Consider the following 23,997-nt stretch of genomic DNA (forward strand, 5'->3'; position numbering starts at 1 on the left):
GATTTTCTTCATCATCATGCTTAGATGAAGAACCATCTCTGGTGCTCCTCCTGATCTCCTCCTGCATCAGATCCGACCACAGTCGTTCCTAATCCGGAAGTTTCTCTCTTCCATTCATAAAGTCTTGGTAGCTATGCCAGCTCTTAGGAAGACCGAGGAGAGCAAGACTCACCATATCATCATCGGTTGTCGTTATTCCCACACTACCAAGCTCATCTCTACAAGTGGTGAGCTTGTTCAGATATGTAGAAATAGTGTCACCCTTTTCACACTTGATTTTTCAAAGCTTATCCTTGAGTGCCAGTTTCCTCTAGTCGCTACTGTTCTGATATAGTCCTTCAATGTCTTCCACATTGAAAACTGAGTCTCCTTCCTATGGAGACTCGAGACAATATGGTCTCTAACTCCCTCCAGAAGAATCCTTCTCGCCTTCGCCACACACTTCTTCCATTCAACCAATTCTTGTGCATTAGCTGTAGTTGGCTTGGGGATTTCTTTATCAATGAAATTCTTCAAACCATTTTCTTCTAATATCGCTTCCATGTGATCCTTCAATGCTATGTAATTCGAGCTTCCATCCAGTGGATACTCGAGTCTCAAGCCATTGAACACCATTGGTGAATTTTGAGATGTGATAAGAATTCGATTTTGTACCTGCAATCAAGAACTTCAAACTTCGAATTTCCCTCCTCAGTATATTGTTCACAGCTCTGATCACCTTTGTGAATCAATTTGAGCAAGATCAAACATAATACATATAACAAAGAAGAAGAAGCAATACACATGAAATGCAGAAGAATACTCTGGGGGAAAGCCTCAGCTAAAAACCCCGCTATCTGTATTATCATACAAGTGGAAATATTTCAGGATTACACAAAGCTTTAGCTCTCACGACTATCCATATTTTAGTACAATCCCTCTCACCGCTCATAGACATACTAGACAACTCATATTCCTTTCCCTCTGCCCTCCAAGCCTCCTATTTTCTTGCGCTATTTTCCCTGGGTGTTCCAATTGTAACCTTATGTGACACTGATCTCACACACTGCTCCAACACATTGTAAAACTGCACAAATCTCAAGGAATGAATTCCTTATGCATGCAAGATATTTTCTTATAGAAATTTTCTTACAACCGATAGTTTACTGTCCCTGCCTTTAATCTCAACTGGGTTTTTGTCTGAACTGACATGCATGAGTTATTTATGAGAGAATATTTAGTTATCTAGAGTACACTAGTTTCATGCATGCATGCATAAACTGACTGAATTCACAATTAGTTCCATAATCTGTTTGGAACTAATTTAACTAGACTTAACTCAGTTAACTGAGCTAACTAATTACAACTCAAATACAACTCATCCTTATCTCCTTAATTAAGAGATAACTTCCTGTAGTGGTAAAATACAACCCCCCCATTTTTGACTTGTTTACTTCAAATAATGGGGACCCTTTCTATAAAATTTTTGGCTAAACGCTTTTTAAGATTTTTATTAAGTTGATTATCCTACGATTTCGTTAATTTCTCATTTTATTTAGATTTTTGTTTTGATTGCTTTTTTAAAATCGATTTTTATAAGATTTCCATTGATACTTGTTTCACCTCATTTGATCAACTGGTTTAAATGGCACTCATTTGAAGTCTAATCATTGATGTCACTTGGGTTAAAAATGCCTAAATGTACAATATTCCATTTTTGTAATTAAATTAGTTCAATAATGCATTTGTTTTAAATATTAACCCGTATTTAGTTATTTCTAACGTTTTTCATTTTTTTTAACTTATATAGTCAAATCATGAAGTAACGAGATATTAGTAATTCACTCCAAATATTTCAAATAAATTACTAATCTCAAAAAATCAAAATGTCAAAATAGTTGTAGTTTAATTTTTTTATTTTTTTAAAAGTGGCTGTAGTTTGGATGATCTCATAACGTAACTAAACATCATAAAAGCAAACAAATAAAATAACATAAATTAAAAAAATTAAAAAAAAAAATTACGATTGGAAAATCCATGGGGATTTATCAAACAAAACATTTTCAAACATCTTGATAACCTCAAATCCCCGATCTCCCGATTGTGAAAAGACATAAGGTATTAAACCAAAGTCTTATTATAAAACCTTGTAATTCATTTTTCACTCATACATATGTGAAACGACAAGTTAATATGGTTTAACATTAAAATAAATTTTTTTCACAATCAAAAGATCGCATCGGAGAATTCTAATCGCTACATTTTAAAAAACCCCGACACTTTCATTCTCCCGCGATGCCAATCTTACGATCATAAAAGTCAAAGGGCATTAAAGCATAAGTATCATAACGAAGCGTTATAGTTTATTTGTTTGAGTTTCAAAACTCACTCATACGAATGAGTAAAGTAAGGTGAGAAAAGTAAGGTAACGGTAATTTAATATTAGTTTAAATATTAAATATTAAATTAATTAATATGTAAAATTATAATTAAATTAAAATTAAATTATTATTTAGATTAATATTAAATAGTTAATTATATATTAGTTAGTTAGATTAATATTAATTAACAAATAGTTTATTAAATAATTAGTTTAGTTTATAGTTAATAATTAAATTAGAATTAATTATTAGATAATTATAATTCTAATTTAGGATTAAATTTTTAATTAAAATTTTGACATTTTAGCTTAGCGATAGAAATCCCATAATTGTACCAGATTTGACTCATCAACTTTGGAAGCTCATAAATTGAGTTTTACTTGGCCAAATGAGGCCTATGATAGCTCATTGAAAAGATAAAATCAAGGAGAACATTTTTGAGGAGGTTTCACTAATAAGTTTGGTCATTTAATGGGTCAAAAATCAGACAAAAGATCAAGCTCCGAATTTCTAAAACAAAATCAATTTTCTGAACATTATTTTATGCATTTCCATTTGTCCAAGCCTCTTCTGAACGCAGATCCATTCGTCAATGATATCCTTGGCCAATTAAACCATATCAGGCATTAATAAAGATCTTATATTTTATTTTCAATTATTTATTTAAATTGAATTTGATTGGATTTGTTTTAATGATAGAAATGATATTTTGATTTTATTGTTGTATCTTAATTTATTTTGATTTCTTTTTGCAGAAAAACAGTAGAAGAGATATGGAGAGAAGAATTTCAATCAAGGAGAAGGCTCCAGAAATTAAATATTGGAGTTTTTGAGTAAATAAAATTGGATTGGATAGATTTTTCTTTAACAAACTTTCCTCTCAAAACTACCTTTGAAAATATTATAAATGACAGATTGAAGAATGTAATGAGGGGGTTACTTTCCTCTGCAATTTTGGACTTCTAAAAATATTTTTGTAATAGGAATTTAGAGTTGTAGGAGGGAGGAGTGAAAATCTCAGATTTGAGGATTATTGAGGATTTTCTCTTTATATCTTGAATTATGTATGATGGGCAGAGTTTTGCACTATTGAAGCTCTAGTTTTGAAAGCAGATGTTCAAGGAATCTAAATGACTATTGGAGACCAGGGTTAGAGAAATGGATTCAATAAATTGGTATTTCTAATACTACTGTTTCAAATAATAGTTTCATTTTTATGATAATAAGAATGTGTAATTTTATTAATGTTTGTGCACTTATGTTGATATGGGTAATTTGTATCAATATTGTTATTATATATCTCTGTTCTTATGGATTGAAATCTATCTTATAAAATGGATTTATTAAATAGTAATGTGTTGTGAATTATTTCCGCATATTATTGTTTAATGATTGGATTTACTAATTTGATAATCAATATCATTTTTGTGAATTACTTCCCGGAATGTTGTTGGTTTATTATTTCAGTTAAGAGGTTTCAATAGGATGTGTTTCGGTATTTACAAATATCAGTTAATTGAACTACTTTGTTAGCTTGACACTAACTAAAAGCCAAACATATCTAAATCCCTATCACTTAATTATCTTGCTCTTAGTTGGGTTAGATCTATATCTACCTAATTAAGATAGGATTAAGATTAGTTTTTTTTGCTTGCATTATAGAATGAGTTTGCATTTAGATTAATTTATACATTCTTTTAAGTCCTCTTCTCAAAGAGGCAAAATTGTAGTTGTGGCTTGGCTGAATCCAAATCAGCTTAAGAGTCATTCTCTTGCCTGATCAGCAAGAATAAGTGATCTGATATCCCTGTCTATTGATAGTTAAAGATACATCATATACTTATAGCGATAGGGAGAAGGTAACTGGACCTAATTAAACTAGTTGGAGCCACTACTCCAAATAGAAAAGGAGTTGCATTAAGGTCCGGACTAGGTGGTTATCCCCCAATGTTGAGGCAGACATTTTTGGCGCTAGAAGGAGGGTCTAAAACTCGGAGTCTTTTGAATTTAACATTTTATTTAATCACAATGGCTCCTTTTATACTTCCAATTTAGAGTTGTATCCATGGACGTGCATCTTCCAATACTCCACCCGAAGTGGTAAGACTCTTATCTCAGGTAAAGTTTAATGGTAAGAAAAATTCTTCTGCTTTTAATCATGTCTTTTAATTTATTCAAAATGTTTCAAATTATCATTTTCAAAGAATTAATGAAGTCATTTTATGCAGAATTTTTACTTTCATATTTGCGAAAAAAGCCAAAAACTAGTGTAGAACTCTTCTAGTTGCCTCAATCCCAAACCGACATCAATTTGTTATAATTTTCATTTGTAAATTTGACGGCTATGATTATGAATAAGTATGTAATGAAATTAAATATTTGCGAAGATTTGAAAATGAGTCTGTTAGAGATTTTAATATTCGATTTCATTTGAATTGTTTAAGATTCAAAGTCGAAGATAAACCTACAGAAGAAGAATCACTAGATTGGTTTGAATATATTTGTTCTCTTCCTCCCATTCTCAATCCATATGAAATTAGTTCAAGTTTTGTTTCATTCTCTTCCAACATAAATGAGAATTCCAATATGGATGTACAAATAAATTATGATGAAGTGGTCTCACAAAGCTTGGAAAATATTTATATCCAAATACAAGAAGACAACAATAGCAATTTGGAGAAAGAGTTGTCTTTAAATCTGAAAATTACTTTGTATTAAATTCAAAAAATCAGATCGCAAATCAACAAGTGCAAGCAGCAATCAAAGTAAATAATAAAATACAAACTGCTGTACAAATTTTTGAAATTTTCCATGATGAACAAATGTCGAAATCAGAGAAACAACGTAGCCTTCTTTAAGAAGCATGAGTACACAAAGGAATAATCTAGAATTTGAAATTTATAGTGAATAGAACGCACAAGAGTTCTCAAACAGAGACATTTTTAAATGCATTATTTCATATTCACGTTTTTCTCTTTATCCTGATATTTTTAGTGATAGTAATTTTTCCCCTCTTAGTATAAATGATATTTTATAAAATAAAGAGGGTGAACTAAATGAATTACCAATAAGTTTTTATCAAGATAGAGAAACAATTATTGATCATTCTTTTGCCATTAATGAACATATTCCTCATTGTTTTGATATATTGGACGCAATCAAAGGGAATTCTAGAGAATATTGTGAATTCGTTTATGATAATTACTCTGACATTGAGGATGTTGATTTCTATTATTCTCAAGTAAATCCTCATGAGAAAATTCAAATAACATCTGAGAATGAGGAATGTTTCAATTTAGAAATTATTCCAACCAATCTTCATTCTAGAGCAACAATTCATCTTCATGATTTCACCATTTGAGAAAACATTCCAATTTATGATTTATATCATAATCAAGCTCTCATTCCTACTCATAATCATAATTCTCTTTCTAATTCACAAGTTGGAATTGACACTTTATTCTGGCATATTGAGCACTTTCCTATCAAACAATCAATTGATGCATTGACCTATTGGGAAAATGAAGTTTCATATTATAATCATGAACATCAAAAGCTATATCTTAATTTCAATCAATGTTAATGTTTTATCAAAAGATTTTATTGTCTCAAAGGCAGTGTTAACAAGAGAATGTATTTTTACAATCTGGCCAGCAATCTAATCCAATTAATAATTTTCCATTTTATTTGACAGATTTCCATCCATTTTTCATTAGCCTATTTGAAAATTGTTTGGAAGGTTTTCCTTCATGGAAGATTGTTAATAATTTAACACTTACACATAACATTAACAATTTTTTTTAGGCCTTTGAATTTAAAAGCTCATCTCTACAATTTGGCATGTCATCTCCTCTTTTGGACATTTTCCAATCCTTAATAGAAACCTATCCAGATTTTTATGATCCAATTGGAATTCAGTTGGAAAAGACATTTCAAAAGAAGGTGATTGTAAATAAGCTGCTAACAATAACTGTACATTCTGATTATAGATTTAATTTTCTTAGTTTAATTAGATTTGTATTTCTATTACTAACATTTGAATTGTATATATATGAAGGAATTAAAATGAGAAAATGGCTACACTGGAAATATGACTATATCTAGTCATTTTCATGTATATGGTTAGAATAGCAATAGAATTAATTTAGTTAGTTTTTTTTTTAATAGTTTTGTAGATTAAAAAATAAAGCAAAGCAATAATCTCTTCTTATACACGTTCAGTGAAACATTTTTTTCTCATCAAAAACTTTTTAATTTTAATTTTCCATTTTTTAAACCAAAATCTATTGCAACAATACCTCTATTCTGCCTATTTTGAATAATGGCTTGACTAAGTTCAATTAAGTTTGCACTTGGCATCAATCGCCTCAAAGCCATTTTTCTTCATTTTGAGATTTCTTTTGAAATTTATATATTGAAGGTTTTGATGATACAAAGCTTCTTGACATCATTATCCCGTGGAAAATATGACTATCTATTATAAGCTTAATTCCAATTCAATCATTATTAGTCAGTCTAACTTTTCACTATAATCACATGAAGTTTATGCTATTTTCCTCAAAATTTGTTAAAATGACCTTAAGGGTGTCCATGCTATTATGTGCACACATTTGAATCTATAATTATATTCTTTCATAATGAGTGGCTTTATCCTATTCTGATCTTTAGTTTATTACCTGATGCTGCAATACGCATCATATTTATTTACTAAAGACATTATTGAACAGTCACTATAACAATACAGATTTTTCTCAAGTTAATTTGGAGTGAATAGAGGTAATAAGTTGCTGTTTCAATTCGAAAGGGAGCATATTTTCATTTTCGTTTCTGATGGATTCTATGAATTTCAAATTTTCTAAACAGAATAATTGATTTCTTTCAGCTTGATTGCCCCTCTAATTTAGAATAAATAATGAGATGATTTTGAACCAAGTCAAAATTTTGATAAATCAAATGAAGAATTTGAAGATTCATGAGGTAAATCTAAAGACAATTTCCTTCAAAGTACGCATTTACAAGTTCATTTTCATCTATTATTAGTTTCTCTTTTCCTTAGTTTTTTTTATTCTTGTTCTGTTTTATTTGCAGGTTTCCATTTATTTTCGAAACTTGAAGTAAGCAACAAACCCATTTCAAATTTGCAACAGGTTTAGGGAAATTTTATTTGTGATTCATTAGAATTTGAGCATTCGCCACTTTGCTTTCATTCATTAGAGAACCCAATTGAAATTTAAAACAGTATCACATGATTCATATTAGAAACATTTCAATTTGATTTTCATATTGTTGATACTACGGTGAATATATATATGTGCAATATTCCCATCCCTCTCATCTTCGTCAATTATTTCATTTCGATATCACATCATCCATATCACAACTATTTGTATCGTAATATTTCATCGGAAATAGCTCTTAGCATTTTTTGATAACAAACTGCTGATGCAAGACCTCCGATGTGTTACCTCACTCATTCTCTTATAAAATGCCATATCGCATTTCGCATCTTGGAGGTTTTTAGTTGAATATACTTCCATTATCTTGAATCACCAATTTTCGATAATCGACTTTACCAATATTGTGATGTACACATAATTCTGGACCTGATATAAAAGTTAAATCAAGTTCATAAGAAATATCGCGTCCATTCAATCGCAATAATGGTAAGGGAATAATTTTAAAAGTACCGATGTCTCGGATCCGATATGATATCAAATTCTCATAATAAATCCATCGGGTCCATTCTTCATCGCATATCGACGTATTAAGAATATTACATCATGTACTTAAGTTTGCCGATAGTCGAGAGCCACGTCATCCATCGTAGTCTCGCTATCGCAAGAATCATATTGGCATTTCTGACATGACTACTTTCTAATATCCCAATATGCTGATATCGCAATCGCTCTATCGCATTTTTATTTATGCTCACATCACAATTCCGAATCTGCGATGTGCAAAGTACAAAGCATGACATGACTATCTCCGATCCTCGATATAACATTTGTTCAATGGTGTGATCGATCCATCTCATCACACATATTCTCTTCGCATGTTATCATATCAGCAATTTGCCATTGCAACCTCTGATGCGATAGACTCCAATGCATGTCTCAATTCCATTAACATTTAATCAATATATGGCATATCAACAAAGGTGAAATTTTTCAGATTGAACTTTAAGCATAGTGAAGAAACATGCAATGTGAATCATTTGATAAGGCATTGTGTTATTTTAAAAGTAATCTTGGATAACCGCTATAGTACTAAAGCAATTAATGACAAATTTGCAACATATTTAAATCATTTCAATTTCTCATATATTTCAATTTTAAATAATTCCATAATTAAATATGAAATTCAAGACCTCTCTATCATCACATTTAAATTTGGATTTGATCTTAATTCTAGACAATTTATAAAATTCATGGAGTTTATATGAAATTTATAATATTTTGAGAACATTCATCACTGTGAATTCTCATTCTCATTTCTGATGCATTTGTTTTAATTTCGATTCCCTTGAATACAACGCATTCCATTTTTACATTTCACTGTTTTCTTTAGTTTAAATAAAATAAATAATGATTTTGGGTTATAAGATTTTGGCTAGTTTGACTTCTTCATATTTTTAATGTTAACTAAAATAAGAAATCAGCTAGTATTGGAGAAACTGATACCTCTTAGGTAAGATCAAAAGCAATTATCCAATGGTAAGATTCATATACCCACTTTAATTAATTTTCATTTCGTCACTTTAGTTTTGTTTTTAAATTATGTTGATATAAAAAATCTGTTCTGCAGCTTTTCATGAAAGCTTTCAATCCTCTGCCAGATCATATTTTGGAAGTCCTATACTCTTCTCCTGGTTTTATTTCAAGAAGCAGCGATAATCTTCATTGAAACGACGACACTAGGAAGTTTTTGAAACTTTAGTTTGTTTATTTAAGCATTCCTTTTATTAGAAAATGATTAAGATGATGCTTTGAAACAACAAGATTGACATCAAACAAAAAGTTTTCATTGTAGCTGAATTTTATCATCACTGCTATCTAAAGCCCAAAACATTTACAACCTTGCAAGGTATACTTTTTTTGAATTTCAACATAAGAAGGAATGATTACATAATTATTTTTCTTTAATTAATTTTGTTGAGACATTGGTATAACCATTCTTGTTAGGGTTTGTATTTCAAAACTTGGATTTTCCTTTCCACTTTTAAATTTCTTCATTTTTATTTTTGTTGGCTGATTTCTTTTCTCACTTTAGTTTAATAATTCTTTTCCTTTGGTTTTTAGTTTTAATTTTGGTGACTCTGTCATGATTTATATGGAAGGTCTTCTTGTTACCTAACAATGGTTGGCATACATAAGGAAAAATTGTTAATAGTCACCTATTAATTTTTCTTAAAATCTCTTAATAAAATTTGTTTTTCTTATTATAAAGGTAGACATACTTAAGGAAGGGACTACAAAATAAGAGAAGTTGACAAAGTATCATAAAATCTGAGAAATTTCTTTTTTTTTTCATCAAAACTATAATTATTTTGAGATTTCAATATTTTATTAAGATCTTTCAGAATTTTATTATAAGTCAAGAAAAGTTATTTTTAACTAAGTAAAGACACTTTACAGCAAAGCACCTTTAACTCTGAAATTTTCATTATTAACTCTTAAGGAGTCAATGATTCTCGATGTCTCAAAGAGTCTTATTTTTCTAGAGTGTAATCCAAAAATATATTTAAACTTAAAAGATAAAAGATCTCATCATGAACCTGCTTACCATGATCATAGGGGAAAAACAGGTTGACATTACCAACACTGCTAAACAAACTAGGGTAATGGCTTATGATTGCAAACAATTATAAGACAAGGGGTCTTATCACGAGCCAGCTTGTTCAGTCCAGTTATAACCAGTGAATGACATTGTCAACTATCTGGCTACCAAACTAGGACAATAGTTTTTAAAAACTAAAAAAAAATTAAAAAATAAACATATATAAATGGATTTGTTTCTAGGTCAATAATTCTATAGATGAGATTCTGAATTATTGATGATTAAAAGGTAACCTCGCCGAGACTATAGATGTTTGTTGGTAGCAATGGCTTTACTTGTGACAAATGAGTATATTTTAAATGCTAAGCAGTAAAGTGACCCCTGCTTTATCTCTACAACTAATTAAGGACCGATATAAAGTTTTGAAATATTTTAATTTATGAGAAATTTTGAGAAAAATTACAGTTAGATGATTCTTGTTTTTATTGAGATTAATAAACCTACTCAAGCATTCCAAAAAATAATCTTCTCTTTTTTAATTATTTTTACTGTAATTTTAGGAAAATCTCATTCATGTCAAATAGAGATAATTGGTTCTTCTCCCGTGTGTCGTTATTGTTGTGGTAAAACACAACCCCCCAACCCCCTCCCATTTTTTAACTTGTTTACTTCAAATAATGGGGACCCTTTCTATAAAAAATTTGGCTAAACGCCTTTTAAGATTTTTATTAAGTTGATTATCTTACGATTTCGTTAATTTTTAATTTTATTTAGATTTTTGTTTTGATTGCTTTGTTAAAATTGATTTTTTATAAGCTTTCCATTAATACTTGTTTCGCCTCATTTGGTCAACTGGTTTGTAAATGGTACTCTTTTGAAGCCTAATCATTTATGTCCCTTCGGTTAGAAAAACATAAAATGTACAATATTTCATTTTTGTAATTAAATTAGTTCAATAATGCATTTGTTTTAAATATTAATCCGTAGTTAGTTATTACTAACATTTTTCAATTTTTTTATTTATACAGTTAAATCATGAAGCAACTGGATTTTAGTAATTCACTCCAAATATTTCAAATAAATTACTAATCTCGAAAAATCAAAATGTCAAAATAAGTGTATTTTTTTTTTATAAGTGGTTGTAGTTTGGATGATCTCATAATATAACTAAACATCATAAAAACAAACAAATAAAATAACATAAATAATATATATATATATATATATATATATATATATATATATATATATATATATATAATGATCGGAAGATTACATCGGGAGTTCTCAAACGAAATATTTTCAAACATCCCGATAACCTCAAATCCCCGATCTCCCGATTGTGAAATGACGTAAGGTATTAAACCAAAATCTTATTATAAAACCTTGTAATTCATTTTTCACTCATACATGTGAAACTGCAAGTTAATATGGTTTAACATTAAAATAATAAATTTTTCACGATCGAAAGATCGCATTAGAGAGTTCTAATCGCTACATTTTAAAAAACCCCGACACCTTCATTCTCCCCACGCCGATCTCCTGATCATAAAAGTCAAAGGGCATCAAGGCATAAGTAGCATAACGAAGCGTTATAGTTTATTTGTTTGAGTTTCAAAACTCACTCATACGAATGAGTGAATGAGAGAAGTAAGGTAATGGTAATTTAATATTAAATATTAAATTAATTAATATGTAAAATTATAATTAATTTAATTAAATTAAAATTTAATTATTATTTAGATTAATATTAAATAATTTATAAATAGTTAATTATAAATTAGTTAATTAGATTAATTGTTGGACACCTAATTCTCAATTGGTTAGTGTGGAAGCCGAATAGACAAAGTAGTTCAAGAGATCTTGGGATGTGAAACCTAACAATCAAACTATGTACTATAAATGTATATCTCCTGTTAATAAAAAAGATGTACTTTCATGTTTTATCTTTAATATTTCTCTTGCTGCCCATGTGTGTTTAACATGGTATCAGAGCAGACGTATTTCTGCCCTGCATAATTAAGTTGAGCCATTTGTTTTATGGCCTTTCTGTGTAGTTTATTTTTGCCATGAACTCCATGAATATTTTCTCATGAATATTTCTTCAGCTAAATTTTAGCTGCAACCTGTTAATACCCGCTGGTGTCTGGTGCCTGAAATCCGCTGCTGACTGACATCTCTGACCCCTGTCTGCCATATTCCTTTTATACAGAGCTGCGCCCTGTCTGCCACATTCACTTGAACGATGAAATGCTCCTCTGCTCTGTACCTGCACTCTCTGTCTGACATTCATCTGACATGGGAACGTTTGAGCTGTCCTGACCTGGATTGAAACGTTTGCGCTGGCATGCTGGTCATCTTGACCTGGTTTGAACACTGGACACTTCTTGTTTCAGTTTCATTTATTTGAAAGTTGGATGCTCTGTTGCTTGATTTCTTGCTGGATGCTTTGTATGTACCTGGGGCCAAGTCTGTTCTATCATTGCTCGACACACCATGATGGGCACCGTAAAGGGTTCAACTTTGAAATCCAGCTGCTCTTTCCAAGATTTCGTATGACTGACATGGTATGCATACGCGGTTTTATAAATTGATGGATTGTTTATACTCTAATTTAACTACAATTATGAACCTGCATTTGAATGTGGTGGCTGCAATGGTTGAGAACACCTGCAACTTGATTGCGATATAGTTTTTTACCACTGGTAAACCAAAGTGGAGATGTGATGCTGATGCGTGAATATATGAGACAGGTGATACGCGTGGTTATGTTATTTTCCTGATATGCGTGGTTTTTATACCTCTGCGTGGAGATGTGCCGCTAATTAAAGTTCTTGTGGCGTTTCAAATGTATTTATTCTAACAGTTTTGCACGAGCAGTCTTGTGGTTCAACTGTTTGCATGATAGGCAAGCTACATATCAAACAAATAGACATTTTATACTTTCGGTATAATTCTTTAATCAAAGTTGGGCGCGAAAGGAATAAATTGGGTGCAACTATTCTCCTCAGTCGTGTACTCTACTGCTCTGAGACAAGATCTGGATAAAAATCCAATTGTATGTTGCAAGGGAATAGCTGCTCATGAGCTAATAACACCATTGATCAAGAGATGAAAATAATAGAAAATGTAGCCTTCTGTATTACAGAGTACATGGCAACAAGAAATGAAAAGCTGAATTCTCAAGAAGCTGAGACGGTAGATTGATATCTGACAAATCTGTTTCTTGCATAGACTTTGAGATGTCATCCACAGAGAATGGTATACTCGAGTCGTCATCCAACAAGAAAAAATTTCCATGAGCATCGTTTGAATCTTCTGCCATCAACATTTTCATGCTTGCAATAACATCTGGAGACACACTGTGTGTGCCATATTCATCGTCCCAGTACATGGTACTGATTCTATACAATTGTTGTATGCTTAAAACCGGACAGAGATCGTGGGCAATTTCATCCAAATATTTCTTTGGCTTTTGATGTATAACCAAAAATCCCACTGCTTGTCTAATATGCTTGAGTGCATCCCAGGCTGAGCCTGCATACTCTTCCTTTGCTTCACAGCACCAAAGTTCTAGTTCAGCCAACCCTGCTTTTACATATTCTCCATTGCTAAATGAGCAGCATTCACGCCGTAAAAGGAGGTTGTTGAAAAGTTGTACATTGATGTATGCAAATGTCTGGGTAAATACCTTACGAACAAGAATAGATGGGACATAATTTCCACGCATAGTTTGGAGAAGATTGGTTAGGCTCTTGATAATGCTTTGCCAATGATTGTTGGATGCTTGCTGTGTGTTTGCATTTGCTTGGGATCGAGATATCTTAACTGCACTTGCTCTTGGTGTTCTTGGTACTTGGATACATAGCCCAAGCAACACAGATATTTCCTTCTTAAGATTGTCACGGATAATCCCATATATTTTTTCAACATAAGCTATAAGTTGCTATTTGAATAACAAAGTTGTGGATACTTCGCTTCCACTTCGCGTATCAAAGTCTTTTTAATGATTTTTGGTGGCATTTCTCATCGTATATTGAAGGTTGCTCTTATGTGTGTTTAAATACCACTTCACTCTGCGTCCATATGTCCCCTGCCACTGGCTTCTTCCGCTCCAGTGTTTGGCGCCTCTTCGACACCAGCTTTTGGTGCAACTTTGACACCCGCATTTGGTTCTACGACATCTACTCCATTTGGTGGAACATCTGCATTTGAAAAAAAGCTTGCATTTGGAGGATTTGGATCACCAAGTCCCGCTCAATCAAGTCCTTTTGGAAGCACTTTTGGACAAACGCAACCAGCTTTTGGGAGTCAACTTTGTGGTGCAAGCAGTCAACCTGCTTTTGGTTCAACTTGCACACCTGCATTTGGATCTACTTCAACACCTGCAGTTGGATCTACTTCAACGCGTACATTTGGGTCAACAACTACACTTGCCTTTGGGGCTTCCAGTACTCCAGTTTTTGGGGCTTCCACTACTCCTTCCTTCAGTTTTGGGAGCACTACAGCTTTTGGTCAATCGACTCTAGCACTTGGTGCTGCATCTACTCCAGCATTTGGGAGCAGCACAACATTTGGAAGCACTCCATCTCTTTTTGGTCAAAGTTCGGCTTTTGGAGCTCAGTCAAGGGTATTGACTTTTCAATAACCATTTCCTTAGTCGAATCATTTTATGCTTATCGACTTTCCATGCGTCTCAAACAATTGGAGGGTTAAGTAACAAGAGTAATTGATAGCGATATCGTTTGGAGTCTTTATTGTCTTTATTGATATTGTTTTGAGATCCTCGCAGAGGAGAGCTAGAATTCTTTTAAAGGTTTTGAAAGCTCTACAAGGATCATATTGGGGAAAAGATATTTGTTGGACAAGAAAGTCATTTCGCAAAACGGAGTAAAATTTTGCTGAAGAAAAATGGTTCTAATTGATGAAATATTAGAGTTACTAGACAATATAACACTCTCTACTATAGATAATACAGTCAAAATCAGCAAAGATTTTCTCACCGATATTCATAGTTGTTTACAAGATGTACATGAAAAGATTGATTTTTTACAGCTTGAATCTCAATTCCAGCAAGAAGAATTACAGCAGTGGAGTCATCATTCTGAACCTGTTTCTGTTCAGAAAATTGAAACAGACTCCCATAAACAGCAAGACATTAATGTTGCAAATTCAGTGCCTAATACAACAACAGATTTGCATGCAGATGCAGAAACTCAGTCTGCACCTCCCAAGCCCATCACCAGAACTTGGGAACATTTTGTCCACAACAAGCACAAAACTGGTCTTGGATATGACAAGGACTTTTCCTTTCATATTCCAGACTATGCCAAGCCCATTTAGTTTCAGAGTGCTGGATTCATTCATGACAGTTCAGCTGCTCCTCATGACAGTTCACTTCCAACTGTTCCAGATTCTGCCCCTCTTCCACAGCAACAACAAAAACACCATATTGTGAAATGCCAACATTGTGACCGAGTTGGCCATCTGAAAGATCACCGTTTTGATCTTCTTCCATGTAAGCACTGTCATAAAACCACCCATTCTTCACACGTATGCTTCAGCAACAAACACCCTGCAAGAACAAAGATTCATTTTGGATGGATCGCTTCTTGGCAATGGGCAGCAACAGCCAAGAAGATATTCCAAACACATGTCAGAATTTCTTCTAGAGTATTGAACAGTCTTGCAATTGAGTTTTCTCCATCATCTCACCTTGTATCTGACAGGGGGGGAAATGATGGTCATCTACAAGCTTCAAAGTCACATCAAGAGATCCTGAGCCACAACCTGCCACACCAGTTTCAGAGTTGTAGCCAGAGACAAAGATGCCCCTGAGCATGCCTTCAGTTGGCAATCTGGGACACTTCCTCTAGCAGAAGACTTTAGCTTCTTGCCAGTTTTGGAAGAATTCCAGGAACAAAATTGAGAACGCTTCCTCTAGCAGAAGACTCCAGCTTCTTGCCAGTTTTGGAAGATTTCTAGGAATTGCATTAAGCATTCCAAAGTTGTTGGTCATCCTTAAAACATCACAGGTTGAGACTTCCCTTTTCAGGTTGAAGTTATCCCTTTTATGCGGGGTGAGACCTCCCTTTATTGGATGAAGGTTTCCCTCTTCAAAACAATAGGAGCACTTCCTCTAGCAGAAAATTTCAGCTTCTTGCCAGTTTTGGAGGAGTTTCGGGAACTGCACTAAGCATTCCAGTGTTGGTGGTCATCCTTAAACCACTGCCCTTTATACCAACATTTCAGAGAGCACATTCTGCGTAGTGCTGCCATGCATTTTTGCACATTTTGTATTACAGCTCTCTTCTTGGACTGATACATAACCCTTTGGATTAAGGGGGGAATGTTTGACACCTAATCCTCAATTGGTTAGTGTGGAAGCCGAATAGACAAAGTAGTCCAAGAGACCTTGGGATGTGAAACCCAACAGTCAAACTATGTACTATAAATGTATATCTCCTGTTAATAAAAAAGATGTACTTTCATGTTTTATCTTTAATATTTCTCTTGCTACCCATGTGTGTTTAACATTAATATTAACTAATAAATAGTTTATTAAATAATTAGTTTAGTTTATAATTAAAAATTAAATTAAAATTAATTATTAGATAATTAGAATTCTAATTTAGGATTAAATTTTTAACTAAAATTATGATTTTTTTAGCGCAGCAATAGAAATTCCAGAATTGTGCCAGATTTGACTCATCAACATTGGAAGCTCATAAATTGAGTTTTACTTGGCCAAATGAGGCCCAGGACGGCTCATTGGAAAGATAAAATTAAAGAGAACATTTTTTTAGGAGGTTTCACTAATAGATTTGGTCATTTATTGGATCAAAAATCAGGTAGAAGATCAAGCTCCAAATTTATAAAACAAAATCAATTTTTTGAGCATTATTTTTGCATTTTCATTTGTCCACGTCTCTTCTGGATGCATATCCATTCGTCAATGATATCCTTGGCCAATTAAACTATCCCAGACATCAATAAAGAGCTTATATTTTATTTTCAATTATTTATTTAAATTGAATTTGTTTTAATGCCAAAAATGATATTTTGATTTTATTGTTGCATTTTAATTTATTTTGATTTCTTTTTGTAGAAAAACAGTAGAAGAAATATGGAAAGAAGAATCTCAATCAATGAGAAGGCTCTAGCAATTAAAAATTGGAGTTTTTGAGTAAATAAAATTAGATTGGGCAGATTTCTCTTTAACAAACTTTCCTTTCAAAAATGCCTTTGAAAATAGTATAAATGGCAGATTGCAGAATGTAATGAGGATGCTGCTCTCCTTTGCAATTTTGGATTTCTAAAAGTACTTCTGCAATAGGAATTTAGAGTTGTAGGAGGGAGGAGTGAAAATCTCAGATCTGAAGATAATTGATGTTTTTTTCTTTGTATCTTGAATTATGTATGATAGGCATAGTTTTGCACTATTGAAGCTCTAGTTTTAAAAACAGAAGTTCAAGCAATGTAAAGCACTGTTGGAGACTATGGTTAGAGAAATGGATTCAATAAATTGGTATTTATAATACTTCGCATTTTACTATTTTATGTATCGACGTTTCGAACTATCCTCCATAGTTCATCAACAGGATTATATATGTGAAGAAGTCAAAGAATGATGTGTAATAAATAAGGATATGGTAGGGATGGTAGTGTAAAGAGCCTACAATGAAAATGGTGAGGTTTTAATTAATTTATAATTTATTTAATTTATTTTTTTTGTAAGCTACGGTGTTTCCATTTCTATTATATACATCGAAAATTAAATATACATGCAAATGCGACCTCAACCTGCCCCGGAGGGAAACCAGGTTTGTTGGTCTCTCAAAAATATTTTCTGAAGCAGTTTACTTATCCAACATGAAACCATCGTCTATAAAAAAATCCTTACAGTCTTCTACCTGTAATTTGTTCCTAGCTGTCTATAATCAGAAACTTGACAAGCTACCTTAAAACATAGGAGCACTACAATTTATAACAACATGCAAAAAACAAAAAGAGTGACTGGGCAAACACTTCAATCTACCGTGATTTCTTGCTTGGGCTCCTCTTCTCGCTTTGTCTTTATCAGGTCCTTCAACATGCCTCTTATTTCCTCTATTTTGATGTCCTATTTCTTAGTCATAAACTGCAAGTTGGCTATCTCTTTCTTCATGTCCAACACCCCTTGGGCAATCTCTGTCATCTCAACTGCAACTTGCTCCATGGCCCTGGCAAGCAGATGCTTCATCACCTAGTACATATGTAATGCTTGTTTAATTTAATTTATTTTAATTTTAATTTACTTATTTATTTATTATTTTAATTTAATTTCGATTTTAATATAATATAATTTTAATTTTAATTTATTTTAGTTTTAGTTTTAATCTTAATTTAATTTAATTTTAATATAATATAATATAATATAATTTTAGTTTAATATAATTTAATTTTAACTTAATTTAATTTAATATAATATAATTTAATTTAATTTAATTTTAATGTTAGAGTTAGGCTAACTAATGGATTAAATGAAATTAATTTAATTTAATTTTACTAAGGGTGTTTTTTTTTATTAACTGAGTGATTTAATTTTAATTTTAGTTTAATCTTAATTTAGTTTATTTTATTTTAATTTATTTTTGATTTAATTCAATATAATATAATATAATATATTTTTAATTTAATTTAATTTAATTTAATTTGTGCACAGGGCTTTGGATTAACGGTGAATAGGTATACTATTAAGACATCCTTTGCAATAGGTCGCTAGTTCAAATCCCCTGTAAGTGCTTAGGTAGTATTATATAAAAAAGAAATTAATTAAATTTTTAATTTAATTTAATTTTAATACTAAAGTTAGGTTAACTAATGGATTAACTAATCCATTAGTTAACCTAACTCTAGTATTAAAATTAAATTAAATGAAAAATTAAATTACATTAAAATTAAAATTAAATTAAATTAAATCAAAAATAAATTAAACTAACTAAATCAAAATTAAATTAAATTAAATAAAAATAAATAAATTAAAATTAAAATTAAACTATTTTAAAATCAAAATCAAATTAAAATAATAAATAAATAAGTAAATTAGAATTAAAATAACAATAAAATAAATTAAGTATAAATTAATTAATTTCGAAACGCGTTGACAAAGGTTTTTCTAAACGTGACTTACGTCGAAAATCTTCTCAATATATTAAATCACTTAGTTAATTTCATTTAAAAATAACCCTTAGTAAAATTAAACTTAGTTAATTTCATTTAATCCATTAGTTAACCTAACTCTAACATTAAAATTAAATTAAATCAAAACTAACTTAAATTATTTTATATTAAATTAAATTAAATTAAGTTATATTTAAATTAAAACTAAATTAAATTAAATTATATTAAAATCAAAATTAAATTAAAATAATAAATAAATAAGTAGATTAGAATTAGAATTAAAATAAAATAAATTATTTGTATAATGTTGAAAAGAAATGATTTAAAATTATTTTTGCTTGGCTAATTTTTTTTTTTTTCAAATAAAATAAAATTAATTAATCCTTTAAAACCCAAAAGAATTTTGGAATAGCTTAAAAACCATCTTAAAAATATCCAATATTACTTTACTAATTAGTTATCTTTTCAATAATAAACCCAGGTGGGTTCATCAGGAGGTTCTTCCAACTTCAATTATTAAGCATCACTAATTCAAAAGCTCCTCATGCTGGACAAAGTAACAAAGAGCAGTGCAGAGTGAGTTATTTGACTAATGCACACTATCCATGATACTAATACGGTAAGAAAATTCGGAACCTTAAAAGAGGGGCATGCTATTATGGTCGTGAGACTTTCAATTATTGATTGCAAACGAAGAGGGCCCACAAAATTAATTTGTCCCCTTACTATTATTGATTTTTTTTTCGAAGTAGGAAGTTCTTTAATTTTTTTCCTGCTCAAGAATTAAGGAAGAATCAATATAGTCAAGATAATAAGTTCAAAGGCAATTTTTAATGGAGCATCGTGTCATAATGAGACTTGAATTTAGGTGAGAGTTATTAGTGAACCATCCCAACTATTTTAGATATACTTGAAATTCACATAAGTGGAAAAACATATTATAATTCACTTGTCAATTCAATAGGGGGTAAACCATCACTAGTTGTTAACTGCAAATGCATGACTCATCACTCTTATTCAAGGAAAACCACACCACCTAGAATTATCTGATGGTGGTTCGTAAGGGATAAAGTTTTCACTCCTGCCAGATGTCTTTGGGTCTTGGGTCGTTAACTTGTTTTTTATGTTCGAGGGAAGTTGTAATGTCCCCTAATACTAATAAAAATGAATAATAAATAAATAAAATTATACAACATTAAAATATAATAAACAATAAAGAAAATATAATAATGGTAAAAAATAAAGAAAATGCAATAATAGTAAATAAATGATAAATAATAAAGAAAATATAATAATAATAAATAATAAATTTGAGTTATATATATATATATATAGAGTAAAAATAAGTAAGTTAAAAAAAATAAAAATGAATAAAATAAAAAGAGTTAAATTAAGAAAAATATTAAATTAAGTAATACTTAAAATCAATAAATAAAGTTACATGTTGACACATGGAATGTGTACATGCAAACCCCTTTCCATTTTTTGGTCTATTTAATGGATGATGAGGAAAATGAGATTCATCATTTCTTCATTCATTCTCTTGGGAGAAAAATGTTGTGAGGGCTCGAGGGTGGCCAACTGTAAAAAGATTATATGCAGCCGAACCTACAGTTGGGTGGAGAGTCGCCCCTAAAAATTTTGTTGCGGTTAGCAGAATTTGAAGAGCATTCAACTCGAAAATCATAAGTAAAGAATATCATTGATACAGGTAAGTCGTCTGTACTCGTTCTTTTTAAATTCTATGTTAAATAGTTGAATAATTGAGTGTTGATTATTAATCATATAAATTGAAGTAATTATTTGTATATTTTAAATTGAGGTTGTTACATATGGTATCAGAGCAGGTTCGACTCTATGTGACCTCAAGGTAAAAATTTGAGAAAAATACTTAACTAAATTCATCAATAATGTTACTTGCAATGACAATGATAAATTTAATGAAAATAAATTAGAGAAATAAATACAATTTTTACCTTTTTTCCTACAATAATTATTATATAAATTATTAATAAATATCATTATTTTTAAAATATTATTATGAAAATATTAAATAAATATTATTGGTTTATAAAAGTAGATAAACTTTATTTTTTTTAAATAATCTTTGGACATAAATACATATTCTGCAATATAGTAACATGAATACTCTAAATACATTATTATATTTATTATTTTATTTAAAAAAATAAAGAAGCAAAATTAATATATATATATATATATATATATATATATATATATATATATATATATATAGATAGATATATATATATAATCTCAAATTATAATTTTTGCATATTAAATATAAAAGTGAATTACTTGTCTTTTAAACTAAAATTTTATTTTTTATTTTTTATTTTTTATTTATTGAAATTAAAATTTATTTTAAATTAATTGTTTATATAATTGCTATTATAAACTTTTGAAATAATAAATTATTTAAAAACAAACTAAAAATAGTTATATTACAAATTGAAAATTTAAAAGTTATATCTCAAACTAGAAACCAAAACCCAAAACTTAAAAAGAATTTCTAGTTAATTTGTTATGACATACATTATTATTAATAATATAAAAGATATGTATTTGTAAACATAGAATAATGATGATATAATAACATTGTAAGGGAGGTTTATATTTTTGTCAAGTTTGTATATATATATATTAAAAAAATAGTTTAAATAAGTTTACGGATAATAAAGCTTTATACCTAAAAGTTCACTTTTGAAGATGTTTGTTATTAAGAAAAGTAAATCTAGTTGTATAATAAATAAAAATAATTAGTTTAAACATTAATAATGAGTGTTATATAGGATATATATTATATATGGTATAAAAATGAATAGAAATCTTAAAGATTGGGAAGAAATTTATAAGATGTGGTTTCATCTATTTAATAAATTGGATGAAAGAGCTTGAATTTGTTTAATTATTATTAATGAACTATGTTGAAACGGGTAATGAAGGTTGAATTTTTTAGTTAATATTAAAATATTATCTTAGGATTGATAAGTTATTATTCTATTTTATTATTTATTAGAAATATGTTTTAATATTTCATTGTATGAAGATTTATAAAATTATTATTTATAATATTTACAAGTGTGGTATTTGATTTAATAAGAAAATTGAGTGTAAATTAATATTTGATAAAGAATTTATTTGAATATTAAAAAAATAAAAAAATAAGAGAAGATGAAATAAAAGAAGAAAAGATGCAAGGCGAGAGATTCTTTGGGATTTCTCGGGTGTTTTGGAAACTTTCAATGCATGTTCGTTATACTAGTTCAGCAGAGGGTGTAAGGCAAATGTTAAGTAATAAATAAAATAAAATATCAAATGATTCAATTTAACTTCGGGACGAAGTTCCTTAAAGAGGAGTATATAATATCCCTTAATAATAATAAAATTCAATAATAAATAAATAATATAATATAATATTAAAATATAAAAAAATTAATAATAAACAACAAAAAAATATAATAATGATAAATAAATAGTACAAAAATAAATAAAAGACAATAATAGTAAATAAATGATAAATAATAAAGAAAATATAATAATAATAAATAAATAAAATAGTAAATGATAAATCGGAGTTATATATATATATATATATATAAGTAAACTATAAAAATAGTAAAAATAAGTAAAGTTAACAAAAATAAAAATGAATAAAATAAGAAAAAGTTAAATTAAGAGAAATATTAAATTAAGTAAAACTTAAAAAAATAAAAATAAAGTTACATGTTGACACATGGAATGCGTGCATGCAGACCCCTTTCCATTTTTGGTCTATTTAATGGATGGTGAGGAAGATGAGATTCATCATTCCTTAATCCATTCTCTTGAGAGAAAAGTGTTGTGAGACAAAGAATTCCCTAACAATAGTACGTTGATTGAGGGCTCAGGGGTGGCCATCTATCGAAAGATTATGTGTAGCTGAGCCTACGATTGGGTGGAGAGTTTTTGCCAATTTTTTTGTTGCAATTAGCAGAATTCAGAGAGCATTCAACTCCAAAAGCACAAGTAATGAATATTGTTGATACATGTAAGTCGTCTCTACTCATGTTTTTTTAAAATTCTATGTTAAATAGTTGAATAATTGGGTGTTGATTATTAATCATATAAATTGATGTAATTATTTGTATATTTTAAATCGAAATTGTTACAAAAGTGAGTTCTTACCCAAACAAAAACAATTTTAAAACATATTCCAGACCTATAATTGTTCTCTTACTTTCTAAAAGACCCTTAAAATATAATTTTAAAATTTAAATTGGTTTATAATTCAAATTCATTTAAAAACTAAATTTCTAATAAATCCAATATGATTAAAATACCAAAACTAAATTAACTTAAATATCTATTTGAGATTAAAATACCAAAACTAAATTAACTTAAATATCTATTTGAAAATTCCATGTCATCTTTTATATGTTGATAAATAGATATGATTAAGATACCAAAACTAAATTAACTCAAATATCTATTTGAAAACTATATGTTATCTTTTATATGTTGATAAATAGCTTTAATGGTTGGTTCCACATTATCTTCATCAGAGCACCTTTCACTTGCACTAAATCTCACGTAAACCCACAGGCTTAGGCTCCAACCGTTAGGAAAACTTTGTTGTTTGGATATAGTAGTTACATTTAGCAATCAATAGGTTAAATAGCGAAAGTTTATATTATTA

The 23,997-nt window shown here is 29.7% G+C and overlaps 1 pseudogene; it reads right to left on the reverse strand.

Moving 5' to 3' along the window:
- Nucleotides 1–13,240: 13,240 nt before the first annotated feature.
- On the reverse strand, nt 13,241–14,159 carry LOC149182790 (myosin-11 pseudogene; annotated as a pseudogene).
- Between the last annotated feature and the right edge of the window lie 9,838 nt (nt 14,160–23,997).

Source organism: Pinus tabuliformis, chromosome 3_2, assembly GCF_031772625.1.
Source record: "Pinus tabuliformis cultivar Carrire ecotype Pingquan chromosome 3_2, CPIR1, whole genome shotgun sequence".
In the NCBI taxonomy this organism is placed as follows: domain Eukaryota; kingdom Viridiplantae; phylum Streptophyta; class Pinopsida; order Pinales; family Pinaceae; genus Pinus; species Pinus tabuliformis.